Source organism: Suricata suricatta, chromosome 1 (genome assembly GCF_006229205.1).
Source record: "Suricata suricatta isolate VVHF042 chromosome 1, meerkat_22Aug2017_6uvM2_HiC, whole genome shotgun sequence".
Taxonomy (NCBI): domain Eukaryota; kingdom Metazoa; phylum Chordata; class Mammalia; order Carnivora; family Herpestidae; genus Suricata; species Suricata suricatta.
In genome coordinates, this window is record NC_043700.1 from 161,432,745 (window position 1) to 161,438,744 (window position 6,000).

At 45.7% G+C, this 6,000-nt stretch overlaps 1 protein-coding gene across 8 annotated transcripts in view; it reads left to right on the plus strand.

Moving 5' to 3' along the window:
* The window catches only part of APBB2 (amyloid beta precursor protein binding family B member 2), a 381,984-nt gene that overhangs the window by 140,110 nt on the left and 235,874 nt on the right, over positions 1-6,000 (plus strand). For all 8 annotated transcript variants that reach the window (XM_029946674.1, XM_029946692.1, XM_029946683.1 and 5 more), the window contains exon 4: positions 777-892. The gene's annotated coding sequence lies outside the window, so the exon portion shown is untranslated. The remainder of the gene's footprint in view (positions 1-776; positions 893-6,000) is intronic.

The window sequence follows — 6,000 nt, forward strand, 5'->3', positions numbered from 1 at the left end:
CTCTAATTCTAATATTCTTCTAATATCAGAGGGTTATGGATTTCAGTGTCTGGCACAGGCTTGGCGTACAGGAGTGTTCAGCATTTGTTTTTTAAACGAGAAATTAATAACACAAATTAATGTGATGTCTCTAAAAAGGAGCGGAAGTAGTCTTCGCATAATAGTTGCCGTTAGGAGGGCACATGAAGGGGGCTTTTGGGTGCGGATAATGTTCTAGGCTTTAGGCTGGTGTGTTCAGTTTAGGAAAGTTTATTGAGCTGTTTACTTAACAGGATGTGTACTCTTTCTGTATTTATGTAATACCTTAATGGAAAGTTTTCTTAAAATAATCTGATGTCACAGCAAATTTCTTTTTTTTTTTCAAGCTTTTATAGTTTTTACAGGATATTAGTTCGGATGTCACAACAGAGCACCAGGCCGAGTTGCTCCTTCACTTTGAGGAAGAGTGAGGGGAACACTGACGAAATGGGGGCAGGGGTTCTGGTCTTCTGAAGAGGGCGGTGAGGGCCAGCCCTGAAGAGTAGACTTGCAGTGACCAGCGCTCCTGTCGCACTTACTGCAGAGGCCACATGCTAACCTCAGCGCTGGGCCTGCCTGCAGTGACAGGGAGACTTCAGCTCGCATGTGACTATGAATAATTCATAAACGTGGTTAGCTGGAAATCTGTGGTCATCATTAGCATTTTAATGAAAAAAAAATGCAGTCATTATCCTAAATCTGTTTTGTTTCTACTTTTTTTTTTCTTGTCTCCTCCCCTACCCCCACCCCCACCACAGCGAACCATCTCAGTCTTTCCTGAGTACTTGGAAACTGCTGAGGCCCCTGCTGATGTGCTGACCAGTCGCTATGGGCAGACGGTACCCGGAGGCTCACTGTCACCCAGGCAGCTCATGTACGTATGGGATCGGTCCCTCTTCTTTTGTCCTTTAACTTTCCTTGTAGAGGATTGCTGTAAAGGTTTGTAACGTTTAAATGAGAGTGTTTAGAAATGCAGGAGGATGGATTGCTCTAGGGTACGTTTTTAATATTGAATGATGAGAAATGTTATTTAAATTAGGCTTTTTCTAATCCAATGGCCATATCAGGCCAGAAGTGTGTATCAGTAATCTCTCTCTTCAGTTTCAATGCATCTGCTCATAGATAGGGTTTTTTTTTTTAAGTTTTCCTTTTTATCATAATATGTAACATTTGAAATAGTAGCAGTGCCATAAATTAAAATCATTTCCCACTGATTTTTACAATTCTTTTAAATAAAAAAAGTCCTGGACCCAGAAGGGAAGTCCTCTGGGTGTGTCAGTGTGGAATCCACGTTAAGGAGAGGGCCCCTGACTGTTTATTTGTTAGCATTCATTCTCCAGAGGAGAAAACTCCTGATTCCCTCAGTGATGACTTTCAGTGTTTCACAAAACTTGTTTTGTCAATTATAGTCTTTCATAAATGGCTAGCCATGTGGCCTTTTCCTGTGTGTCTCTATCCCAGATTAATTTAGAAGAAAAATTATTATTGCCCCTTTAACAATCTCTCCTATTTCTATAAAGGACAGTTTGTCTGAAACTTACTTTTTGCCCCATTTAGACTTTTAGGTTCGGGCCGGGCCATCTGTTTAGATAGTCATTTGCTTTTGTCGCTTCCTTTGGACCCCTGGAATTTTGGCTTCGAACCAGGGGTGTGCTTGGAGTAATTCCCCGAGTGCCTTTGCTCCCGTATTCTTTTCCTAGTTATGTTATTCCGATCAAGACCCATTTCCTTGTACATCTCCCATGTCTTTCTTCAGAGAAGTTAGAACTGCCCTCCAACCCTCACCCAGACAATTGCTTCTAAAATGAGCAGGTTGTTAGAAGCGGCAGCAGAAGGGAGAACTGGGAACAGAGGGGAGATTCAGACCAACCACCGACGACCGCAGCCCGTGGCGGGGGGCGGGGAGGGGTAGACAGCTTGTACACAGATCCTTTAGTATCCTCCACCGGCATTACTCCGTTACCCTGAAACTAGCAGTTTTCATAGTGAACACCAGAAAAAGTTTACCCTTGCACACTGGAAGACAGAGGTCAGCAAACTGGCCCATGGGCCAAATCCAGCCCACGCCTGGTTTTGTAGGACCTATCGATAGTTTTTATATTTTTAAAGAGTTATGTAAGCACCTATATCATCTACTTTGCCTCTTGGCCCTCAGAGCCTAGAATATCTGTGATCTGTCCTGTTGAGAAAAATTTCCCTATTCCTGCTGTGGAAGAAGCTGGAAGACGTGTACGGTGATGGGAACATGTGAACCTGTCATTTTTTAACCTACAAAAATGCTAGTTTTATGTGGTTTGATCTAATATATTTTGAAGAAATTCTCTTTCAAAATGGTTAAAATTTGGAAAGGTCTCCGGGTTCTCAGGGTGGAAGAAGTTTATAAATTTACTTGGAAAATTAAGTATCTGGATCAGCCCATCGTTCACCATCTTCGTGAGTGATTCTTCGCGCCTCTTCAGGGCTTTCCAAGGGGGCTTTGAGCTTCAGAGAGTGGGCTGTCAAGTGGTTGAAGCGTTTCTTCTTCACTTGATGTCTTAGTGAGAACTCTCTAGCAAGAAAAAGTGTCCTTGTTTTTACCCTTCCTGGGTGCCAGGGACGTGCTAGCCTCTCCCAGAGGCCTCTGCTGTGCCTGGTGCTTTTTCTTGGTGGGAAGGAAGGTGAGGGGCTGCGTTTTGTGGTGGGCGCACAAGATGGTTCCTTGAACTAGAATGTAGTGCTTTTTGTCTGCTTCTTACAGTGTGGTTGACCCCTTAGCTCAGTATGTTAAATAACCATCGCATGTTTTATGTGGCGGGCTTTCCGTTCCCCCTTCCTCCCTCCTTGTGCCTCCCTTCTCCTGATGGTGAAGTAAGATTTGCTTGTTGAACCTCCAGCTGACCTTCTTTAGTGGCCACCCTGAGTGGTAGGAAACATTAACCTCAGCTGCTCTGTCTCCTGTCACCTGAAGCAAGAAAGTTAAGATGACCTAGGGCTTCTGGACCAGTACGAGATCTGAACAGGGCCACACTGTTCCCTGGAGGAAGAGAAAATATATCAGGGGAAAAGAAATTCTCTACAGAGTTTATAATTCTGTCATGAAGTGTGGTCAGAACCAGCAGTCCAAGGTTGATCGTATACAGGGCTGCGCTCTGAACGATTTTTGAGGCTCAGATGGCAAATTGGAGTCTTAGATTTTCTTTTTTTCTGTCTTGGGATCCTTATTTTCCCTTTCAGCGGCAGCTTCTTTCAGGATAGGATGCTGTTCTTTAGCAGAATGTGGAATGGAATCCAGTGAACACCAAAATAAGAAGTCAGTAGCTAGAGGTGATCTCCCTACTCTCTTGATGCACATATTAGTGCTGTGTTGAGGCCAGTGTTGGAAAACCATCCCTGGGCTGGCTAATAAGATTGCATCCTTGTTTGTTTGTGTCTGCACCTAGCCGACCCCTGACTGCCTTCGGCTGCTCCAGCTCTAGCTGTCAGGATCTGGACCGCGGCCATCGTCTCCCCACCTCTGGCCTGCAGTCTCTCTCCCTGCAAATCTGACTCCCACATTCAGCCAAACTCATCTAATGGCATCCCTGCCTCGAATATTTCATGCATCCCCACGAGTCTAGAAGGTCACCCTGACATTTGAGTCCTCCACGTTTTCTTTCACTGCCCTTTATTTTAGTGCCCCTGACTCATGGTTAATAATAGTTGTTCTTGTCGGTAGGATCGCTCCTCAGCAGATATCTTACACTAGCCTACGTGGGCTCCTCCCGCCGGGACACACTGTGGCCTTCGGGTCCTTGTGCCGTGGCTCCCGCTGTCCCCTCTCTGGAATGCAGATCCATCTTCTGACCACCTGCTGCAGCTCGGCTGTGGCTTTAGGGTGTAGCGGAGTTGCCTTCATTCTCAGGACTCTTGCCTGGTTTCCCAGATAGTAGCACGCGCCCAGGTAGCTCTGAAATCTCCCTCCTGAAGCTTGTGTCCCAAATGGCTCTTTATATTTTAGACTCTTAACCTACTTTGTCTGAATGTTGACCCTAAACTCGTTTCACTTCCCTCGTCTTCTCTGCGTGGGAGGACAGTGCTTTATCTATGGTAGATCCTCAGATGTTTGTAGCATCACTTTGGGTTTGGGCTGGGACCCGATGATTGTCCGCGGGAAGCCCCAGGAAGCATTCTGCGGAGTTCTGAGGGCTGTGGCGGGGTGGCTAGGGCCGTGGGGTGGTCCGTATACTGCACCACGTGCTGCCCACCCAGCCCTGGCTCTCCTTCCTCCTTCCTTTCCCTCTCTGAGAGGGTAACTGTTTCCTCCTTTGCTGCACTTATGAAATTTCTGTTTACAAAGTTTAAACAGTGACAGGCACATAAAATAATATCCTTTGGCCTTCCCTTCTCGACTTCCTTGGTGTTATTGACGAACGTCATCGGTTTGTTTTGTTTTTTAAGTTTCTTTATTTTGAAGGGGGCGGGGAGAAGCAGAGAGAGAGAATCCCTAGCAGTCTCCATGCTTTGAGTGCAGAGCCTGACACAGGGCTCCGTCTCATGAACCCTGAGGTCATGATCTAAGCCAAAATCAAGAGTCGGATGCTTGACTGACTGAGCCCCCCAGGTGCTCTGAAAGGCATTGGTTTTGTTTGAGGCACTACTTCGTGCCACACACTGTGTCTTGAATTTACTAGAAGTTATCTCATTTGCAACTGGATAGACTTTTAAAGATTCATTGTTTTATCCCCATTTCACACATAAGAAAACTGAGGCTTGCAACAGAAAAGTAACTTGTTGGAGCAGAGGGGCAGTTTGAGCTTAGGTTTTCTCTCCTCTACCGCACCTCGCCTGCACTTGACCCCAACCTCCACTGAGGTTGTCTAGTGACCTGGTGATCATTTGTTTAGGTGGTGTCCACTCACCTGTCCTCCACACTAGGGCTTCTGATAAATACAGGTCTTAAAGACCTAAAAGATTCAGCAGCAAAGAATGCCGACCTCTGTCTCTGTCTGCTCTCTTACCCAATTAAACTCAGTAGCCACAAATGACATAGAGGCCTTAGGAGAGCACTTCATATAGAAAGAATAACAGTAATAAATACAGTAATGGTAATGACACTTTTAAATCATACAAGTAATACATGTTTAATATAGAAAAATTTGAGAGAAAGTAAGCTCTTACACCTCCACATACCAAGAGATTAATCGTTTTATGCATTTTGTTGACTACCCCTCTGTATGTCAAATATTCTCTCGCAATATATTTATCTTCTGGTTATTTACTGAAAATGGGATAAGGTTATACATGGTGTTTACTCAACAAAGTATCATAAATATCTTTCTAGACTAATATGTTTACCTTCCTGGCACCTCAGAACCGGCTGCAGCCAGCGGTAGATTGTCTGTGTGGTATTCCAGAGGGAGGTAGTAAAAACAGTTGAATGCAGGGAGGCTGCTGGATGTTGACATGAAGGACAGCTTTTTACCGTGGCGGAAAAAGGGCCGGCGAGGACCCATTACATTGGTTTTCGACATCCATGAATGAGGAGGCCTCAGCTCCGAGTGTGGAAAGCACTGGCCTAGAGACCCCACGTTACTGGAGAGCATCCTTGGGCACAGTTGGTGGGGGTGGGGGACAGAGCAGAGGTCCTGCACTCGGCTGTGGTGTGAGTAAGCGTGTGGAATGTGAGTTAAGACCAGGAGTCTGAGAGCCGTGCTCGAGGTCATTAGCGGTCAAGTGGGCCTCAGTACCCAGGACGGGCAGGATGTGACACGGGCTCCCAAGACAGGGGCTTTCTGCTCTGGTTTTAATCAGTTTTCCTGGTGTGGGAGGAAGTTCCACAGCATTGTCCAGATGCTAGTAATCAGCCCCCAGGAGCCCATGGGGCGTCTCATAATTTTGGTCATAAAAGTCCCTGAACAGTGAGTAGATATTGGAATTGGGGAAGGTTAAAGGAACAAGAGTTTAAAAATAACACTGATTAGAGTCTTCCGGGGGGGGGGGGGAGATCCATTTATTTTAGAAAGG